Genomic DNA, 24,603 nt, shown 5'->3' with positions numbered 1-24,603 from the left:
TGAACAGACGACTGGCTTTCATAAGTGAAAATTACCTTCAGCCAGTCACGTCGCTGCCACATTTTGTCAACTAACCTAATGCCACAAGCATTAGTCGCACGTTACATGTCGCAGTGTGTATCACGTTCTCTAAAGAGCATTGTTGCATTTGGACGATGTGTTTTCCATTTATTCAGTTTCGACATTTTTGCAGTTTCCTTTTATGGTGGTGAAGTTTCCTTTGCCCGCCACTTTATATCAAACGTCTGCGCTTCATATCCGTTGAGAGTTAAATCAAATAATTTGCTTTATGAACCAATTATGGCATACCATGCTGCAACCAGTTGCCATGAACCAAACAATAATACACTATTTTAACAAACCGAGCACTACATGTTAATAATAGTATGTTAATAATAAATGCTCAGTTATTGCAGACTGATTTGTTAACTGTACAAATCAGGTATACAATGACGATAGTTTAAAATTGTTTGTTTGTTGCAGCTGTGGGGCGTGGGGGAAAAATTGGGACTATGTGATTTTAACTTATGACTATAGATCATGACTGACAGTTAAAATAGTATTACATATAGCAATATTTATCTATAAAACTAGACATCTACACAAAATTCATGACATATTATTAATGTATACGGTTAATTTTAGAGTAAAAATCGTATCATTGATGATGGTGACTATTATCCTTTTACAGTTCTTATTAGCTAACAGAATTCGCCTTATCCACCAGCCCGGTTTAGGGCGCTTCTGGGCCTTGTCCGCCTCACGCTTCCTAGAGAGAGAATAGGATTTTTCCCTGGTAGGGCAGCCTAGTCGAAACCACTAAGCACCTTTTAGAGAATGTGTAGACTCCCGAACACTACAAATTTCTGTTTTATACACAATGTCAGATTGGGCTGTGTTCCTGGAAATAAATCCAGGTGCTCTCCAAATGCTAGTTACGTGGTGTAGACGCACCAAACCTAAGGAACCAAAAACAAAGGCTTACAACAATCTGGTACCTGGGAATACATGCATGACATTCCGTAAGCGATGTCCACATGTTTGCCATGTTTCTTTTGAAACTTATGCTTCACACTGTCAAAGGGGACAGACAATCACTGATATAAAGCTTTCATAAAATATATGAAAAATGACACGATCGGATCTATTGGCTTGGACACGTCTGAGGCGATAGAACGGCATGATCCAAAGAATTTTTGAAATGACATGTTCCATGAAGCCCCTTGCATATGTTCAGGATCGAATTATATTTGGACCTCAATGAATGGAATTGTGGCAACGACATGCGCTTAATATATTGAAAAGCGTTGGACAGGCTCATTAAATCCATAACTTAATTTTCACGGTTTTGTTACATTTTTGACGTAAACTCACACTTTTCCGAAAGGGAAGTGGCTGTTTCTGAGCAATAAACAGAAGCCTCCTGTTTCACTTTTCAGCCTACTTGAGTTAAGGACTTCCAAAGGCTGATTTCTCCATATAGTGCACCTAAATGTGGTTCAGTAGTCGTTAGTAGAACTTCGCTTGGTTGTCATTCATTTCTGCGCCATCAAGAAATATTGAACCATCAAGAAAATCAACATTGATTATGTCCAACTTCCTTGAAAACTTTGGAATGCCTTGTTTCATGATGAGTTTGACATGCCTTACAACAGTATCATCTGACATATAAATATGCACAATTGAATGAAACATTTCTACGTTTATCAAACCATGCTCTCCCAATAAAATTGATAAATGTAAACAATTGAGACAATATCGATAGTGGGGGCATCTAGTGTTTGCCATAATGTTTGTGTGAGGGTCTCAATACAGTCAACAACATCATTAAATAAGACAGAACGGGCACAACATAAGCATCGGAGTTTCTGCGTGCGTTCAGGTCAGAACTCCATTTTTTAAAAGTCTATACTTGCATTGTGCCTCACATTAGCCGTTTATATTCGTATTTGAGTTGGTTTTTAACCTGCATCCCTAAAAATGTAGGTGCTTGAGCAAGATATGCCAATGCTTTCTCTGTAGAATAGGTCGAAGTGAAAATATTTCAGAATAGCAATGTTGGTACCACTCAATACCAAAGTCGATAAAGTTATTAAAACTTGAGAACAAATGTATTAGGTGAATCAAGGTTTCATTTCAACATAACAGTGAGGAATTTACGATAATATGACGATAAAGCTTAAAGACTACCTATGAATTAAGTTAAAAAATAATTCATATAGATATCTTCATGTGTTGCTTTGATGAGCACTACAACAGCGCTTTGTTGAAACGTATGTGTTATCTAAAAAACAACCAGCTTAAGAAGCGTTTCATTATACGTGTCTATTAATAAAATGAAAAAGTAATGAGTCTGAAAAGTTGGACATGCATCTAATATATCTAACACTTGACTGAATATTCTAATACCACTGCGGAAAAGAGGTATGATGAAGGAAAGGAAGCAAATCTCATCAACTTAATAGTAATATATTTTTTTATTTTGTGATTTTTTAAAAAAAATATGTTAATCAAATCAGATAATTATATTCTTTCATTTGAATACCAGAACCTGTTGAAAACGATATAATGTGATAATACGTAGTGTGTAAGACAATGTAAGCCCCAGGTATCAGCCGAAGGTAAATAAAAGATAAGCAACAATGTGTTATTAATATTTTAGAAATAATTATGGTTCACAATAAAGTTAACAACATAAATACACGAATTTTCAAAACGACCTTTTTCCCTATTCTACTCAATAAAATAAGCGATGCAATATGCCAACTCAAAGTGAACACAAACCAGTTAAATAGAAGCACTAAATGCAATAAAAATAGACACAGCTCTTCAATTCAAAATATATTCAACATTGATTGTGACAAACAAGGCCATAACTTTGGAAAGCTGTTTCTTCCTTTTTCCTGCAAGCATCGCCGAGGACAAGATCGCCGGTCTTGCTGCAGGATCTGAAAACACAAACAAGAACAAAATAAGTTACAATAAAAAAATGAATGTATTAGATCAGGGTTTGAGAATGCCAGATGTACTTTTATGACGCAGTCTTTGCAAATATAAACGATAAACGCACGACACAGATTCCATAGAGCGTAAAAGGCAGTACTGGTGGTAGCCACTCCTGACACTGTGTTCATTAAACAAACTGGAGCTAGTAAATAAACTGAAGCTAGGGCTCCCAGCGCTCGACTTGAGTTTGAGGTTTCAAATTGGAAGTTTAAAATCATTTTTGTACAGTTTGGGACGGAAGCGTCCATATTATTTATTTATGTGTACAGACCTAGATACGAATGGGATTTTTTTTATTCATTTCAACTCCAGTGTCATGGGCTGAAAAATCTGATGTAGTTTTGGTGAGGAGTTTTTCTGAAACGTTTGATTTTCGGCTTCCGATTTTGTAAACGACGAGAAACAGGTCAGGTTGAAAAGGGATATAGTTGTTATATATACAACTTGTCAAAAAGTTCTTTTTCGTATTTTGACAAAGATCTCGTCAGTCTGGTAATGCCTCAGCTTACTTTCGTACACCAAACCACAAATAAATACAATATGAGTTAACAATGCCTTGGAATGTATTCAGTTTTCTTGCATTTGGCCAACCAAACCAGTGTGGTAACTGGCGCATACTCCAACCTTAAAGACAACGGAAGGTATACAGAGTGAACAATTATATAGTTCAAGGTGTGCTGAGTCCAGACAGATGTCTCCTGCGTGTTTGATTGCATTGATTGCACTAAAATGTTCTTAAAAACATCATCCCGTGTGACTTCTCGTTGGCATTTTAGTTCCAGTTACTATTAGACACCTACTTCCATACTTTATCAAATATCTCTGTAGCACATGAATCCATCTATTCTTCGCATTTGTGGGACATTGTATGTGCACTGTTCGTATACATTTTATTGTGCTTATCAATACTTTTAAACACGCAAATTTCTAAGGATATTTAAATCTATGTATGTAATCCTACATGAACTTGTGACATGAAATTGAAGCAAACACTGTGTTTCAGAAATCAACACAGAAAACAGCATGAAAGAAGGAACACATGCAAAAGGTCTAGGTGTAACTTCTAGTAATAATTAACTAGTCTACACTACCAAATATCCTACGCACCATCATGCAAATAAATGTGCACCTAACACGGATTCTACAAGAAAAAACAAATCGCAGAAAGAGGCGTCAAATCGCAATCCTCAATAGACAAAGGTAAACCACCCAAACCAATGCGGTCAAGCCAATAGCGAGAAGACATTAGTTTAGTGTAGGTTTCTTTGCCAGCAAATCGATAGCCTATATTTAGCACTCTAATCACGATAGAAAGTTACGTTCTGTAGTTTCCCGACAGCGTGTACACATACACACACGCAGCAGCTTTTCCTTGGTGCATAGTGTTGCGTATGTAGAAACTGAAGAGTAATAACTCATTACTGAAATATGGAGGATGGTGTAAACATAAACAGGACTATCTAAAAGATAGTTACTCCTTCAAGCAAACAGATTCACTGATTCGGTTTCAAAGGCAATATTTTCGGTTTAATACGTTAAGTTTCAAACTAATTTCAACACAAAATGAACAGGTAGATTCTTTCTTGACAGAGTCCACCGGATGTGTCAGTGTGTTGCAAGTGGAGACCATTTAGACTCTGGGATTACATTAGGAGCGGTTGCTTCTCATAGAAAACAGATGTACAAACGGATCAGCAGTATGAAATCAGATATGCCTTCGGTTCACAGAATGTGCAAAACCTTCAGCCCATTATGCAGTAGAAATACATTACATTTACTATTTTCAGTGTTACACATTGCAAATATGACCTTCAGCCATGAGAACTGATATATAATTTCTATAGCAAGCAACAGGATATAACATATGAAATATAACTGGACTTACGTTTGCAACAGGTGCGAGATCTTTTAATGAAATAAGACTGATAAGGAACTATCTTGTCTTTTTGTAATCCATTCGGGCCGAGGTTTCTGTGTGTAACTGTCGTGAGCAGAATGTATGCTGATTAAATACATGAAATGACCTCAACCTTGTGACCTAGCATAGCAGGACAACATGTCCTATCATGTGGTAATGAATCATATGTAATAGTGAATGAGAATTTAGAATGATACTAAGAATGTCTATGACTTTTACCCATTCCTTTAATGTCTATGCCTAAGGAGGCAGACAAAAAGTGCGAATTGTGTCAGAGGTTGGAGACAAATTAGGGAATTATATTTTACACTATCCTGGACAAAGAAATGGATTTGCCAAAAATGTCAGAAAGTAAAAAATGCAGCGTCCTTGTAACAAAACATTTACGCCCAATCGAGTTTAATGTTAACCTCAGCCGGTAGAAACACACGAGCATTTTCATACCTTTGTTCTGCACATAATTTTCTTTTTGATGTTCGTGATGAATCCGTGATGAACCCACAAGACATTTTTGTCATAGAAAGATATCTTTTGACAACAGTATCACTACGAGTATATTATCAGTATGGTTTATACGTATACACATGTAATGTTTGTGCACGGTCTCTCGACTCCGTGCTGTTCGATATCATTCTAAAAGAATCAACGCCTAGGCACTGTAGTTCACCAGGCATATTTTAAGTTTTCAGAATCACAAGATTCCACGATTAGGGACTAAATGGTATCATGTCGTGCATTATAACAACGTCAGATATCAAAGTAGTAGCCTCTATACATTGTAAACCTTTAGTGTATCGGCTCTTTCAAATGTAAGGTGTTTTGTCAGCACTGACAACAGAAATGATACCATCAACAACCTGAACATTCTTTTGTTATCTCTCTGATCTCCTCATAAAGTTCCAGTTCCACAGATAGGTTTCCTATAGATTCATGTATATGTTTCAAGGAAGCAAACAAAATACCAGCCAGATTAGTAATTCAAATGCTGTGAAAAATATGAATTACTGTACTGCGACAAATCCTATAAAAATTATTGTCACCTTGGTCTAATCTTTTATGACAAGGTAATAGTATTAATAAATCCGTAAGTAAGATTACTGTCACCAACAGCTTCAAATCTCTGGACCTTGTGACATTAGACGTGCCTATGTTTACAACTCTGTTACTTTGTTTCACAATTAAACATATAATTCGTCAGTGGATAATCAGTCTCGATTATCTCCCGAAACAAATTTCATTTAGCGTACAATTAAAAAAAATGGTGACCATCACACGTCGTAATAATTGTTACAAATCAGCTAAGGCGCCAGGTGTCCATAAAGTAAACATGCTTTGTCCTACTGTAAAAACCACTGCTAACGCAATGTTCATAAAGCATAAAGAGAAAGCCATTGATGCCAAACGCCTGAGGTCTGTAAACTATGAAGCCATGACCAGTTAATCCCGTAAAAGAGGTTCTGGACCAATCTCCACCTTGCCACATGAAACATCATGATTTTCACGCTTTTTGCTTTTTGCAGACCTGAATATACCTGTGGGGACTCTTTTGATATCAATCATCATATTTAATCTCGGGCACTATGATTTTTAAAGGTTCATTGGCTTAAAAAACGCAATGCTCGAGTCGATGACCCTAACGATCGTCCACAAGTGATATGCTAATACCAAAGCTTCAGATCATACAGTCATTGTACGTGTTATTTAGGCAGAAGAATAAGTACCAAATATATGTGTAAGTACCAAATATATACAGGTACAGTTGTACCCTTCAACATTAATTACGTGGCGAGTAAATATCAACTGACTTGAGTATAGTAATAGTCAACGCCACACCAAACTTTATTTTTAAATTGCTTACAGTTATCCTTCCGTATTCAGACTTAAGATGACGGCCGTTTTTCAGGATAACAGAACCCTCACCATAAGAACGGTTGACTTTAAAGCCCATGCTCTGCATCTATTTTCTGTGAAAGGGTGGCTTGAGTGATGGCGTAAGGTCGACAGCGTTGCTATGGTGAATGATTTTATAGAGTACAAAACACGTCGATCTTCCTGGTATGATATAACACCGACCCATATTTGAGATTTCTATTGATTCATATGAGATAACAAGACATGGTTTTCAGTGATCCGTTCATATGATATGAAACGTCAACGCCAGTGAATACCCAGTCTTAACAAAACAGATACCACTGGACGTAAGAAGCGAATAGCGGTGAACGTTAGACATATCTGAACAAAAAGCAGTGATTAGACCAGGTGTTCGTGGAAAGATTCACTATGCCTTTGAAAATGCAATCCGTTTCACCATCTGGCGTTGGAGTGTTTTATTTAGCTAAAGGATAATCTGGCAGTGAAATACAAATACTACCGAAAATTTATGTTACCTTACGTTAGAAATAGCGCCAATGCGATATTTAATTCAAAAGGAAACGTTGATAACATAAGTGAATAAGTTTGATTTTATAAAGTCTTTGCATTTACAGTATATCTAAAAGTGTGAATTTAAGAGAAAATGGCACCCTTGTAATTCAGTTGTTTAGACAATGCTTTGATGAGTCATGAATGGTATGGGTCATGGCCAACATCTTTTTTTGGGTAGGCGGCGTCACAGCAGAGGGTTTGAAAAACAAAACAAAACCTTTTTTGCATAATTATAAGACGTGTCTGCATCCACTTTACGATCGTATGTAAAAACGTACTGAACCTAACTATGTCCTCGATGTCCAATGTTTGTTAAGTTTCAATTTTATTATGAAGGGATCATCAGCAAAGTCCGATCCTAAGTTTCAAATATGTGGCTCATGAGATATGAGTAATCACAACACATTAGGGTATACAATAATTACAGAAAATGAAAATGATATATCATTTGGCACCTCTTGGATGATGGTATGTCCTCAGATAATATCATATAAAATATGTTCAGAATGGGCTTTGATGAATTCCCGTCATGATAAATGCCAGAGATTTGGATTGCTTGATTTAGATTTAGACAGGGTCTGTTTTTTAAGGATATACCCATTTTGATCATTCACAAAGTCCATATATTCAAGCTGCCACGGTTTACACACATGTGTAACCATTCAGTATTTGGACCGAACCATTGGTTCATGTATGAGCGGTGAAAAAAATAGAATCAGTCATGTCCTTGTGATGACGTTATCTGGATGGGTGTGTGTGGTATCTCCAAAAAAGGGTCTTTCAGAAAGCATGTGGAGGGGAGTCACTTTAACAAGCGATTGTAGTAACTGTTTCAAATTACCTTTTTATGCACTTTGATATCTCAGTTTAGTTATCGCGGACGTCTACCAATCTAAAACACACAAAAAAATTGTTTCTTGCATATTTTGTTTCCTGGCGTTTGTGATGCATGTCTTGCAGATTTTGCATTTTTGGGAGGTACCAAGATAAAATGTGGATCGTGACGCTGGAGCAAAGCAAAACCAATTTGGTTAAGGTTAACAGATAATATGTAGAACAATAACACATAACAGATGCATTTATATCACTGTCCTGATGAGGCTCACTACTTTTTGATATCCCCTCGTAACATGAGAGATCACTTTTGTCACATTTCGTAAAGGACCACCGCGCCTATGTCAGAAAACTTTTCGAACTTTTTTTCATGTTGCAGCCAAATGAAACAATAGCATTATGACGACCTATGACAGTATGACATATTGGTGGAAAGTTCATGGTACCTCAAAAGTTGAGATGTAACCAATAGACTGGACATTACTCAACATTAAGAGAAAGTTGTTTATTATAGCTGAAGTCAGCCTCGTGTCAAATAATCTTGTAAGTACTTTTGTTTCTACACGGATCTTAAGCTAGAACTGGGCATAATTTTGAATGTTTACGTTATTAAAGAACCTTTGTCTTTGAGCAATGTAACAGCTAACATGCGTTGCAGTCCATGTTTTTCTTCCGATGTGCTGCACCCAGTTCAATTAAAAAAGTTCTCATATAAAAAATCACTTAAAATGTTAGATGAATAATCTGCCCCACAAAACGCTTTTGATATATAAAATTCGGCCAGGAAATGTTAAGGACATTTCATGGAAAGGATAAGGGCATTTGTTCTTGACTTGTTTTGAAACCTTTGATATCCTCGTTATCTTGAAAAAACATAGCTTCAGCTAATAAATTAAATGCACAATAAGTGTCTACATTTCGTACTTTGAGAACAAGATGATTTGGAGAAAAAATTATTTGGAGAAAAAATATTGTTCTGCTCTGCTGTTCGCAGATATATTTAATATCAAAATACCCTGATAATAGTGGAATATGTTGTGAACAGTGTAGACTCCGCACATTAACATCACTATGATTACTGTTCGCAGGTGTACGTACAACCACCGATAACTTTCATAGTGTTTATTTCAACACTAATGAGTATGTACCTAAATGTTCACTGTCCGAACATGAGACAGAATATCTGCAAAACATGAATTTTGAATATGAGTCTTGAACGCTTAATCATGTCAGCTACAGGTATTAGTGAAGTTTCTAGTCATGTATATTGGATGTTTTGATACAAAGTAAACACATTTAAAGTTACATACTAACAGTTCCTAAGACTTCATCCTCTAAAAATTGGTTATTAACGTGCAGTATTCACTAATAAGTAGTCATTCCCACGCAATATCGAATAATGATAACTGTTAGTTCAAAGAAAAAGGGCAGTTAAAATACTCTAGTGATCAACTCGTTTTCTCTGTTAGTTTCCGTTTAGATTAGAATGTCTCTAGCTTTATGAGAAAATGATTTTTCAGCTGATATAAAGTAGCTACTGTGACATTCAAAGTATGAAACATAAACAATGTTTCGTGAATATGGTCATATACATATATGATTATCTATGAACCCTCTGTCTGATAACCACAGTCCAAAAACTGTTAATTAATGTAAGACTGTAATTATTGTATACATTTATTCAAGTTCAAGACCATGTATTCATATACAGTATCGTACTGGGTGTGTCACTGTAACATGACTTTCCAAGAGTACAAAGAGAGCTGAGAAGAGCTGCAAAGAAGTTTCAGTTTAAAAATAGGTTACCACAACCACGTGTTCTAAAGAACTTATACCAGGTGACTTATATGATCATTTACAAAATGGTGGCATAATTTACATTGTGACCTGTCCTTCTGTTGCTTTCTGTAGAGCTTCCTTATGTTCCTGGGAAAGGTTTGACGTTTTTATTGTAAGTATGAAAGAAAACCCTAAGTAGCGGTAGTTAAAATACCATAGCTCCATAGCATCAAGACTTTGTTCACTCAGCCAAAATGAAATGAAATGACGACCATAAAAGTAGATTCCATCGAGCATGGAATTACAATTTGATGATATCATTTCTACATCATTATATGATTGCCGACCCTGTTGTATTTAACGCTATAAAATTAAGCATATAACAAAACGAAATAAAGAAACAAGTGAAGTATATTTGCAGAAACAAACACAAAGGAAAGTTCTAAACTCATAGTAGACCTATCACACGTTGTGAAATATATTAATAGTTACAATTTTTTCTCTCAGTAATATGACCTTAAAGTCGCCACCCACCTGTTTTCTTGTTTCCTTAGTGCTTTTTAAAACCCCGCTCAATTTAAATGAAGAGTTAATATAAACAAGCACACCAGTATCTGAACAATCTCCAACGAATGTGTGTATCGAATGAATAATTCACGCCGTTGCATTATATTTTGTTATATAGCGACGTACTACAGTAATTCATCCTTGTGTTTGCACACACAATGATGTAGTTAGTACTCTTTATTCCACAATAGTTACATAGGTTCCTTTTGCATACAATTAAAAGACAAACATTTATCGTGGAAAACATTTCAAGGGCAGAATATGTTATGAAATAATTTTCGTTGTGTAGATATTTTGCCATGGTAATAATACAAGCAGCGACATGAGCCTTTTCAAAGTCTTCTTTTAAAATAATATTACGCACCAGAACACACTTCAAATCAAAATAATGAATGGTGGCAGGCATAATTGTTGTCGATGATGATGAAATGTCCTTCACATGTCCACAATAAACCGTTGTAAAGGACCATGAATTCTGTAATCGAAATGAAGTAACTTTTGAGCCGGGATCGAATGAAGTTCTGTGAAATCTTTGCAGAAAGTACATACATGGTCGATTGAACCTCAAAAGTTTTGCATAGGCGACATCAAAATCTGTAGGTTCTGGACATAAAGCCAAAAGCTGACAGCAAAAATCCCTCTTGCTGTACAATTCTGATCTTTCACCTCGGATCTAACGTTACAAATGAACGTCATTACGTGTACGTTATGTAAGAACGTGGTTTTTCACCAGGACAGTTTCTGGACAACACAACAAAACAAAGTGCAGGTACATGAAATGGTTATGCAACAAGCTGCAATCGTTTTCAAATTATTAAGGTTGATATATTGTTGCACTGTTAAATTAAACATACATTTTACTACAACACTCTCACGGCAATAAAGCTTTGGAATGACATTAGATAATGCATCAAACTATCTTTTTATATCAAATATAGCAAATTGAATGATTCTCATTAACAAAGAAAGTAACGATGACAAACTTCGAACGTATACTTCTTTATAGACTATATGCAAAAGAGTTTGCAAATATATTTTGTAATTGTCTCTTTAAAGTTCTGTTGAATACAGCATTACTTTTAACACAGACTGCTTAGGACTATGGACATGGACGCATTACTTTTAACATTTGCTATTATAATTATTACCTTCATCATCATTTTCAGTATCGTTACTGGCATTACGTCCTACGTATACGTTCACGGTTATGACTCTCAATCTCGACAGCTTGTCTTGATGACGTATCTTGGCATGTAGGTATTTGAACAAAGACAATTTTTGCTGAGTAATGATTATTCGTCAATGACTTTATAAACCGTTATGTTATCATATGAACCAAAGGCTGGTCTTGTTTTTAAACTCTTGTGGTCAACGTGTTTCCCTGCTATTTTCAGCGGAGATATACTTTGTTCTTCGCATTTTGAGAAGACATCATTGTAATCTGTGTAACGTAACAGTTGTGAGATTTACAACATGAAATGTGAACAATTTTGGGCGAGTGTGGACTTAAACATATGTAAGTAAATACATGTTGCGTTCAAAACTACATATCTCAAAACATATCATTATGCGTTTGTTATGCAGTATCGTTTTATCTTGCAAATGTTTTTGTTTTCGTTTGATCATGCGAGACTACAAGAATATCTTTCGTTGTTCACGTATTTAACACAGAGAAATACAGTTCTTAAAATAACCTATGGCGTGGTTTATTTGAACTAATACCGTTGACGTACATAATGCTAAGATAATACCATAAGTACTTTTAATATCTGAAATATTGGTTAGCATTTTGTTCATTTGGGAAATACAGTAAATCGGCTTATGCCGTTGGTTTAATATGGGGTTCAAGGTTTTTAAAACTTGAAAGCCAGGTGAAGTAACTCAAATATGTTCTTCTAAGAATAATTATCTTCATCTGTTTAATTAACTAGTGTCGAAGTATGTTTTGTAATTATGAAAACAATACCTTCATGTCTGTACCACAGGTACAACACCACACCATAAAGGATGATCAATATAGAAGAATTGTAATGTTTAAATCACTTCATTCAGTTCTATCATAATTTATGATTATACAAACAGGTAAGAAAACAACGAAATCTCCAAAATCGCTTAAGAGATAGAAAGAATGAACAAGTAAACCATAGTCACAAACTTTTCTGATTATATTCATTCAATGACTTTCACCACAAGTCTACCATATATGTTTTAGTATAAATATAAGTGTTTTCATATATGTCGTTGTTTCCTGCTTTGAAAACAGCCACATGAAAAGGTGCCTCATGTAAATGAACCGAAGCTGAAATATTTTCATTGCATTCGTGTCTGTTCAAAGAGATTTTTCAAATATTCTTTTTATTTAAGGTGATGCAATAGAGTTAATCACGCTGGTGTTAATATACACCATGATTTAATTCTCACTATTTTCTGATTGTTAGAAATATTCGTATTACAATAAAATCAAATGTCAAACAAGTGTTTTGGGTATATATGCAAATTTAAGAGAGAAATGTGAGATATTTTTCTTTGTCAAGGTCATATGCCATGGCAAAGGAAATGCGTTTGTTTATTGCCAGTAAACAAATTCAGTTTTAATCCAAAGAACTCGTAAGTATACAAATTAATGAATAAATTTCTTCTGCTTATAAGGGCTGTTTCAGCTCCCTTCGGAAAAATCTTAATCTAAGGTTATTGAAAGCTACCAGGAAGTTCATTGCTTAAGTAAGAGTATTATCGGTTACACAAAATAACAACTTGATGGATTCTCCTTGTTTACAAAAAGTAAAAAACGTAATGGCATGCATAACGTTTAAACAATAGCACTTCAATTAAGTCTTTAGAACAATGGCAACAGAAACATAAGCTCAGTTAGAATATAGTGCTTTGTGTCCTTGGCACCAATAAAGTGAAAGTAGAAAAGCCCAAATACTGTTATCTCCCTTGTTTGAAAAAAATCATTTTATTGAAATGAATATATATCACAACACTACAGACAAACGATACTAAGTCAGTGTTTGTTTAAATATTTCCTGTAAAAGTGCAAAAGTACAGAAATCATTTTGAAATCTACTAACGATTATAGCACCACTGACAAATTCAAAGAAATTCTATCGCACTATGAAACTGTTTTATCACTTAGAGACACTGGAAGGAGGTTATAATTATGTTCATTTCAAAAGAAACGTATGTCATGGAAACCCCAACCCAAAAGCACTGTTCTATCGTTGTTGCAGTACTGTATCACGTTAACTGTTGTCATATGCACATGTTGTTTGATGCTTTGTTATACACGTTATGTTTGATGTATTGTTATACACGCGTTGTTTGATGTCATCTCTTAGGACGGTTCAGATTGCAGGACACTTCATCTTTCATTTTTGATTTACTGCAAGATCTATGTGAGAAAAGGTTAAAGTAAGTTTTACTAGTTGTAAGGTATATCAGGACAACAGTACTGAGTGTACTGCTTGCTGAATTCATTCTTAAGGAGAAGTAAAAAATATAACGATATATTTAACAATTTTTACCTGCAAATACATTGATAGGATATTCAATATTTCCTTCTAGTTGTTCAAAATAATTTCTTACTCTTAAAAACTGTACCAACATTACAACTAATTTAATTAATGTGAATCATGGAATAAATAAGCTGTTTTACAAAAATGAATAAGTGTTATGTATGTCTTACCTTCTCTCTGACCTCTCTCTGAACAAAATGATTTGTGCCTGTTTAAGGTGTAACCGACAAGGGTCTTTTCGAAACAACTAATGACGTTCAACAATCTGATGAGGTATGTGAATAAAAACGAAAGAAATAAGACATTTCTGTTCACATCTGTGTATACATGTGTACCAAATAGAAATATTATTGTACATGTTCACCAAGAAATGTAAAGTTAATGTATTGACCAGAATACAAAGCGGTACTTTCAGAATCGTTTACCCATCAAAGCATAAATATATAGGTAACATAAAGAGACGAATGAGCTGATTATGCGAAATGGTTTGATTTTCTCATATAGATGTCATACACTTTGGATACACGAATTCGTGTGTAAAGAATGTGGGGATTCATAAAATGGCACATATTGTATCATGCAGATAGTCGGTGGGTATCACAACTGTTCCAAGCAACAGGTTTGCTGGGAGAGAGATGTCATGAATCAACTTCATTTTGACAATGAAAGTCACGTGGTACAAGAAACAGTCCCGTAACGGCAGGAGCGATTCGCAACAAATATCTAACAAATTAAACGGCGACATGGTAACAAGCGGGCAGAGAAGACTAATAATGGATTGTCTGTCACGAATCCTTCATGGAGGTCAGTGAAATATCTTCTCCACCGTAGCTAGCCTCCACAATAAGCAGCAGATACGCCGCGCGAGCAGACCACGTGACTAACCGGAGCGCAAAATTAATTATAGGAAGAATATAGGTGTTTGGCGGTTTTGTGTCATGCACACCAGAGACATTATTGGTAGAAACGACAGACAAAGCCGAAATACTCCTTTGGCTTCCCACACAGAGTCTGACAGTGGGAACAAGACCCAATTTGCTTTGGGAATCGGTATGAGCGTTACCGCCCCGTTGCCGAGCATGGAGGGAGGAGATTCGGCAGCAAACATGCCAGCCCGGTTGGTACCACATTCACTTCTGCTTCGCTTTCAGTTTTGCCCGCTTAGTCCTTCTATCGCACGCTACTCGCTCAAGTAAGATCAATGACGCTTTCCTCTGGATATTTTAACTAAACGAAGCTTGTGAATTGTCGGGTTTGTATATTTCCAGCAAACATTTCTTTCAGTTGTGTTTTTGTGTCGGCGCAAGTGAAAGTGTCTTTCCCATGTTGGCGAGTGACACGCCTCTGGTAATGTCCTTGGACCTCCCTTGTCAGTTCCCATGTATCCTGTGTGTTTACATGTGTCATTCTGGACACAAACACACAACAGATGCTTGTAGTGACACATGACACCCCTATGATAGCTATGGAGAACGACTCTTGAAACCGCGCCTGTGGTCATGTTGACATTTGCCCAGCCATTCATATAATGGATAAATACTCATTAAAATGTAACACATTATAACGTGATATTAATGCGGTCTACCGTGTACATGTGACAATGACGTGTAAAACACATGTTTTATCTGATTTATCAAGCATGAAACAACAACAAAGTGACTCCTAATTAGGCATGGCCTGAACCTGTGCGACAGTCAATGGTCATTGGAAGGAAACATAGACGGTGATCATTAAACCACGTTTACGGTTTATTTTTAGCTCAATCTCTGTGTAATACTGAAACTAAAATCATCTTTAGCAAATTTATATTTCATATATTCTAATACAATAATTAGTTCATGGAATCAAAGAATATTTACATGAATATATAGCAGGGAAAGAAATGCTAAAATTATACATATATAATTGTGTTATTTGTTGTATAAACATCATAGCTAGTTATCATAAATGTCCTATAATATCATAAAACTAACTGAAATGTAATCATAATTAAATATATTACGTGCAGCCCAAGATGTAAAGCATTATGCACTAAACGCAGTAATGAAAAACACGAAAAAGCATCCCAAATGCTAGTGACTGACTTAAACTAGGGATACTAAATATACACAGAATATCTAGAATAATATAAACAACAATTTTGGTAAATTATTATGCACGTTTTCAAAAAAGTACTAGTTTGATTATGAAGTAATACAAGCATGTTTCATTTGGTATTTTCAAGTCTGTTGAATGAATCTTTGTACTGTTATCGGATAATTAAATTCTATAAACAGACTTGCAGAATTTTGGCATCTGTCCTTGCAGTATTGTACCCATTGTGTATATATATGTGCAAGGGCAGAATGTCAGGCAAACATTGCACTCTTTACATAACGTCTAGAAACTATGATATTAGGTAAAATTGTACATATTTCCTAAATTCGTTCAAAAGAACAAACTACTGAATATTATTTCAATAGTTTGTAATATGTAACAATTAACTGAAATATAAAATTACATGTATCAATCTCCTCAATAGTGCCACTATTGGTCTAATATTTGCATTTGAAATATGTTCGAAACACTAACTATTTGCTTAGTTTTATATTTATCGCTATTCAAATCTTCATGAACATGGACTGCAAATTTACATGCAACAAAAGACATTACTAATTAAACTATTAACCAAACCTTAGCTTAGATACAATGAAGTAGATGTTTGGGTAATATCTGCACTGATATGTTCACAGTTCTGGTTTTGGTGTTACGATGCATAACCACTAATTCTAAGCTAATTCATGAGACAAAAATAAGCAGGTCAAGGTATAATGCACACTTACGTCATGCCACGTTGACCACAGACACACACTGACTATGGGGAATTGCAGTCTATCATAAAGACTAGCAATTTAGTGACGATAACAGATTGTGAAGAAGCGTATTGTTTGAAATAAAAAAAAATGAAACATGTACACGAAAGGTTTTTAGTTACCTTCAAGATAACCAATTACGGTGCATCCGGGACAAACCAGGAACAAGAATTTACCTGTGTATAGTGTATACATAGTGTATACATAGTGTATACATAGTGTATACGGAGTATATGCAAGAGTATTGGTATGAACCAATACAAACATTGCAAAAAAATCTGAATAAACAATATACACATTCGATGTTATTTATTTATGAAATATTGCTTCCAACCAGAAATGATATTCGATGGAAAAGTGTTGTGTTAAAAAGCCCGTGTTGGTAGCTTTTCATAATATATTTTGCAGCAAAAAATATAACCCATGAAATCGCTCATATGAGAGTTCACAATACCTGCACTGATCCATATTTTAAGATCCAGTGATATAAATGCACGGTGATTTTAGCCCAACGCCGTGGACGATGTTTGTTTTCCATAGTACATAGCAAACATATGATTATATTTGGAGTATCCGACAATCAATAGCAACGCTGCATGACTTGAATAATTGCAAGGACACACTCCTAGCGTGAAATATGCATTTTGAGATTACGTTTTATCACCAATTTGGGATAGTCAGATTACAAGAACAAACTACCATGAAGATGATATTCGGGCTTTGATGGTTTTATTACACGTTACTGGCATAGCTTGGTTGTTTTGAGGTGTACTGCAACTGAGACATATCGGAATATGAAATAGCTAATGAAATAGCTTATGAAATAGTTCTGTTAATAGCTAATCAGAAGAATAAATGTAACACGCATATTTTGTTACAATATCCCAAGTAATAGAAAGACAATGCATTCTCATAATGCTGGTAACTCTTTTCGGATAAGAGAGAGGAGATTCGTTGATATCTGGTTAAGACATGATCCTACTTTTGGGTGTGCCTGTTACTGTATTTCGTCCTAATACATACAGAGAGGGCATGATAAAACTGTATCTAGGGATGTAATGTTTCTATTTCAGGTAGTGCCAACCGCTTCTATTTGTGGTAAGACTCCAGAACATTATTAATTCTTCCGAAGGAATATAGTTTAGATTTTTCTATCTATATTCTACAGTTCCTCTTCATACGTTGTTCTGTAAATAATAACATATAAGACTAATGTACTTAAGGGATGCCTCCAAAAACCTCCAGTCGACTGCAGATATTTCCTGTGTATCTGTGTGTATCACCATATAAGGCCTTCGTTTCTGTGATTCGATGAGGCATGATATCGAGGCATTTAGTTACTTATTTATAAACACAGTTTACCAGTAACGTAAAAAGATCACGGGTGCACACTGAGACTAGAATGAGTGCAAAGTATTTTAAATGACCCCGTAAACCTAATGTCAAATGTTTTTACCTTTTTGAAATTTTTTACCGATGTAACCATCATTCCTTTACAATGGAATATTGTTCACCTTTTAGTTGGGGTGTGTACTTGTATATTCATTTATAATTATTACTATTGAATAAAGTGAAATTAAGTTGCAATGACCAAAAGTTAGATATGTTTGCCATAGCCTTTATGTTTCCATGATGTATCGAAGACTTGTGCTAGTTGATATTCTGCAATACATTCATGAATTAGAATACCAAGTATATCCCAACTGTGAGTATAGTTCAAAGGCTGTATGCGGACCATCACGTTTGCTGAAGCTTTGAAGAAAGGTATATTGGCGCATGATAAACACAACAAGGAAGTTGGGCATTGCGGGTGTAAATTTGATCCCTACTCTTGCTAGGATCTAACATGCATAAATTTAGTTAAACCAGTACTACAACAAAAATAGCTGATGTGGAGAGAAAAATGCCAGAATGATTTTGAGACGTACAGAAGCATCTGTACTGCGAACAGTCAGATGCATATTTAGCCAAAGTATAAGGAGACAGGATATATTTATGTCAGTAACAACATTATATGTATTTTTCTGTAAGAACAGAGTGTCATTTGGATGTCATAAATGTGATGTTATCGTAGTAATCCCCGAATGTAGGCTTCTTGAGAGACCTTCTGCAAGATGGTACATGAGACATTTTAGAGTTACTAGATACATTCACGTCAAAGTGTGTCATTATCACAAGGTAATTATAATAGAAGTACATTTTTTACGGGGGCAAATCAGCAGAAAATGGAATGATATGCATGTAAGTAAGCATTGTACATAGTCATGGTGTCACTTCTGTGAAAACCTTGAGAATGTCGGACAACTTTGACAATAGTGATGTCGAACACTGGCGGATCAAAACCTCTCGTTGTACAAAACCATGTATTTGCACTTATGTGTAAAGTATACAGGATGGTGAAAGTAGATGTGCGAGCCATGAGTGGTTAAACTACTATAACCTTTCAATTTAGAGCCCTTTAGATGATATGCAAACTACGTTTTCGGGTATGCATCTGCCAAGCCTAAAGGTACGTCATTTTGGTAACAAATCAGTTCACCATATTCCTGTGCGTAAAATTAATTTGAAGATATTTCGGTTTTATTATCTTGTTGAAACGAACATGACATCTTAATAAAGTCACTGGAGCATGTATTTTACACATATGGAGACCATTGTCAAACATAGGGGATGAAAGAAGTAGTTGACATTAATTTGCATATGTCTAAGCACCTCAATGCACAGATATAACTAGTTTCATAGTACCTTATCACACCATGGCGGGGATATTAAAAGTGTTCTGTAGGAGGTCTTCCATTCATTCATTCAGATTTAACATGAAGTGGTAGTTATATCTAATAAGAGGAGACGTGAGTGCATGCATGTTTAGGTTATCGTGCAGATTTTATACCTCTTATATGATACTGAATCGTTTTGATTTTGGTCTTCTTTTTCTTAATGTCAACTGGTCTAATAGCAAAACCGTATCTTTTTATAAGTACAGATATACACATCATTTCAAAGGAGCTTTAGTGATAATTATCACTTCGAAACAACGAGGACTAACTATTTTAAATATCAGTATTATATGTCATTTTATTATGAAGAGCATTTCACTGTGAAAATAACATTTTCAGACTACAGAGTGCGATATACATGTTTAGATTATGTAAAACTGGCTTAAAATATATGGCTTATGTTGCATATGCATGAGGGGTGATAATTACATATTATAATAACTATACTCTGGGGAAAAAGTATATATCCTTGGATGTTGGCTAGATATTAACGGAAATAAGAATTGTTATTCGGTGATTTTATACGGGTAGCCCTGTTTTGATGTGGATCTTACGTTTTCAATGGCTGGGCCAACCGTTTTAGCAAAGGTAACGTTTTGTCATCAGAAATATAGTATAGGCTAAATTTGACCACTTTCAAAATGAAATTGTGTATCCATAACGTTTAAATAACGCTTGTAATTTATGGTCCAGTTTTGAAATGAATACTTTTTGTTGCCTCAATGTATATAAAAAGCATTAAGTATTCGTCAGAATGCATGATTGACCTCACTGTTGGCTTCACTTCTTGTCATGCACACATTATGGCACTTCTGCAGTATAGATGAATATAAATTATGACAATTCAACTAAGGAAATATTTAGTTAGATGTAATCACATGGTTTATGTGAAAAGCAAACGTTCTGATACATTTTCCCGTACAAATTCATGTAACATTGGAAGGTCATCGATATGGGTCGTTTAGATACAGAGTTGTCAGCATGCACTATTCCAGTTTTTACACAGCGACATGGAGCATATCAGATGGTATTGAGTTTTCGTCGCAACGAAGGTTGTAATATACTTAATATTTTGTATGACCGCTACTTCCAGTTATGCAAGCCAGAACCCGTTGTCTCCTAGACAACGTAAGCCGGCGGATGACGTCACCGGGGATCGGCCGTCACTCTTCAGACCAGGGCTATGTTCCCATAGGTGTTGCATAGGAGGCATGGCGGGGAACAAGGGACACTCGTCGCTAAACAACCCAAACTTGTCGATTGATACAGCCTTGCTGTGTCGATGCCAGGCGGACTGGTCTGCAGACGCAGATTCCTGCAGAAAGCAACCGTCTCGTCATTGTGATCCCGCTAATGCGATGATCTTACACAGTCGTTGATGATGACGTCGTCGTGAGGAACCTATTACGTAGGCCAGGAGTCCAGATGTACCGGTTGAGGGGTTGTGACTGTTGGGGCTTCCACTTCGGGGATGGTCAGATCCTTTAGAAACGACTGATGGTGGCTAATCTTACAGAACCTGAAGTGTCTCATACACTCGTTTGTTGCCCGCATCTGTTACATACCAGTGGCATCTCTGGTTGAGCTGAGGCTAATTCTGGCATTTTAGCTTTACCGATCGGGTTTTGTGGAACATTACTTGCAAATAACTATAATACCGCTGTCTGTAGTCCGAGTTTAGGTTATTTGTAGATATATATCAGAATACCAACTCAGTATGAATAAAAATCATCATGGTACTATTTAGAGATACAAAAGAGCACTATTATAGGTGTCAAGTTTCTTTTGTACATCAGTTTATACGCATGGATGTGTAATACCTTAAAGTATATAACACCTTGCCTTACAGTACATTCGACATATCATACATTTATGAAACAAGATATGTTTTTAGCTGAAAAATCTACGATCATCATCAGCTTTCAAATCGTCACATATTAAAGGTACCCTGCTCGAATACGGACGTAGCATATACATAATGGTTAGTCTCTTTCACTCACCGCCTGTTTTTTAGTCTGCACTCAATGTATTTTTCCCTGCTTGTGTAAGTTATGTAAACGATATATCCTGACATGATCATTATTTGAGAGGCTTCAGATGACATAACAGCTAAAGTTTGTGATCTTGATCCTGTACACAGAGACACGAGTGAGAAGCTGTTTGAAGTTTAACTCTTTTCTCATTGGTGTATTTCAGATCTTTTAAAATACATCCTCCTTCACAATATCGCCCTGTAACATTGTATAGTTACGTGGAAGGACTGTTCAAGTTGTTCTTTGCAAGTAAGCAATGTCATGAAGGGTCTTCTTGCACTGACATTATTACAAATGTAAGTCAAATTATGCTGGTAGTGTCACTTTGTGCAAATGTACCATGACCTCGTTGCAAAAGTTTTAGAAAGGGATCATAAACTGGAAATCTTCATTAAGCTACAGGGGAAAGCGTTGTGGCCGAATGGTGTTCCCTCAGCAGCTAGTGTCTGCAGGCTCTGATGACAGATTCTCCCTGAGCATAAATCCTCCGTTGTCATGCTCTTCCTTTCCCTAGTCGTACCCACGGATTCCACCAACGTGGTCTCGGCCACGACCAGCGTCACCTCGGATTTTCGTCAACCGCAAAACGTCAAGGCGATTTCGCCGCAATATTAACGACTCTTCTCTCATCGGTCTAGAATGTTTCGTTCACACCAACCTCGGTTTCCAGATTTGTCCGCAATGGGCGTGTCAGACACATTATATCTTGGCTTCTAGTTTCAAATTCACCCTTGGTATGGCCCAAACAAAGAAGTGAGATTGTAATGGCATCCCACATTCACTAAGAAATCATTCATGTCACCGTGCCTGACCATCCGATCCATTTAGATCGGCTCGCATAACCCACAAAGGACCTCTAGTATTCTGGGCACGGGCATGTGCATGATCCAACGTAATATTACGAAAAATCGTAATTCGGCAACAATGTCGTCACACTGACGTTGTTGAGACATTTTGATGCTACTGTATTGTAGTATATTGTAAACACCATCTTTCTTCTAGAATGTTAATGCGATGCTACAGCAACATTGTGGCGCTTCTGCATTACAAACATTTCGTACTACACTGTGATGCAATGCAATTGATGTATGCAGCCAGTGCAACTACAATGGCACGGTGACGCTACTATACCATGAGTAAGCAAAGTAACTAACTACTTAAACACAAGAACTGTCATACTGTTAAAACGCACTGACAAGTGATCCGGGGTGCTTAAACTGTAAGGGGTTGGTTGGGTAACCTAGTGGTTAAAGTGTTTGCTTCTCACGCCGAAGACTCGATTCCCCTGCGTGAGTACAATGTGTTTGAAGCCCATTTCTGATATTGCTAATATACTGCTGCATTTATACAATTATACTCAAAGGCGACTCTGTTCGTTGTACAGACTTACGTCTCGTGGGTACGCCAGGATGTGTGACCGTTGGCCCGAATCTCGGTTCGACAGGGTTATGTTTCTGACTTTGTCAATACCACACCCGTGAACAAGGTTCCACCAACATGGTAAATGTCTCATGCCTGCATCACTTCAAACATTCCTCCAAAATGAAGAGTGATACTGGACTGATATACTGTCCAAAAGCGACGATAAATCTGACTCACTCACACACTTATACCAACATGGCATATAACCGAGTTCACATATGTACAGAAGGAGGATATATGTATATATTATGATGTTAACACACTGTACACGATGTATATTGCTTGTGATAAATCTAAATACCAAGGAAATGTGCGCAGTGTATGCGTTCCCGCAATGTTCATATAACATGTTTATATGTCATAAAACCTATGTTCAAAGAATACAATAACTTGATTATTTAGAAAGTGTGTGGTATATAGAAGTGATGAGCTTCATGTTAACCCTGTAATAAGCCTAAGCATTGATTAAAGAAAGTGGCGCAAAACCATTCCCCTAACCTTCTTGCATGAAAACGTCATCGCGTGGACCTTCCCTTAATGTCACCGGCTGGAAATAGTTGAGGGCGTATCTCTCGATAATGTTAATGGCATTTGCCTTGTAACTGCCAATATAACTAGGCGGAGATGTTTTTGTAAACATCTATGATAGTATGGAGACAGTGTCAAGGTCTATCAACATTGTTATGAATAACAATGCCCAATTCTTTCTCAATGACAGAAAAGAACGGTTGTAACCTACACGGTAAAATGTTGGTGTCTGCGGTGCTGACGTTTTTTTCCGGGTGGGATAGAAGCAGTTGGGATGAGGAATGTGCTTGATATTGTTTTATAACAATGTCCATGGATCTGAGTATTTCTTTTGCAAAATGGCCATTTTGGAAATAGTTTTGAAAACATTTCTGTTGAAAAGAGCGCATGTGTCCCGCGAAATACACATCACAACAGTCACCTAGAGGGAAGTGGCTCAGCGGTTTTAACTGTGCAATTATTTGTATTCAACTTCTATCTTTGGAAATTTAAATCGCCACACTAGGCGATGGCGTTTAATTAAAGAAGACATAATTTCTATAGGTTAATGTAGTGTAGTTTTCACGTGACCAGTAAATGAGATCGCATTTATTATTTTCAGTGAACTAAAAATTTGCATTTATCTTTTATTGTTTACGTCATACAAAGCTATGACATAACAAAATGTTATTGACGCAATTACGTAGTGAACACACAATTTTCAACACGGCACTAGTAAGATTATGTTTGAGTGTTAGACACTCCCTTCCATTGTGCTTCTCCAATGGAGATATTTATGGGAAAAAATATTGTATCACCTACATAGTACAAAAGGAACATAATACAGTATGTGGCTGAAACGTGTTATTAAAACTTCATTGTGCTTACGTTGTCCTGCCTGTGTGCGCCTGTAGTATACATGCGCGATGCCATAGACATGAAAATGTTAGGGACACTGGCATGGTT

At 36.2% G+C, this 24,603-nt stretch overlaps 1 long non-coding RNA gene across 1 annotated transcript in view; it reads right to left on the bottom strand.

The window, feature by feature from the left end:
• Positions 1-2,828: 2,828 nt before the first annotated feature.
• Positions 2,829-24,603, bottom strand: part of LOC137293517 (uncharacterized) — a 79,348-nt gene continuing 57,573 nt past the window's right edge. Inside the window, exon 2 of the long non-coding RNA XR_010957484.1 lies at positions 2,829-2,948. This is a non-coding gene — a long non-coding RNA (uncharacterized lncRNA). The remainder of the gene's footprint in view (positions 2,949-24,603) is intronic.

The sequence above is a fragment of the Haliotis asinina genome, chromosome 8 (genome assembly GCF_037392515.1).
Source record: "Haliotis asinina isolate JCU_RB_2024 chromosome 8, JCU_Hal_asi_v2, whole genome shotgun sequence".
Taxonomy (NCBI): domain Eukaryota; kingdom Metazoa; phylum Mollusca; class Gastropoda; order Lepetellida; family Haliotidae; genus Haliotis; species Haliotis asinina.
The sequence above is the reverse complement of the archived record's forward strand: the minus strand, read 5'-3'. Positions and strand labels throughout refer to the sequence as shown.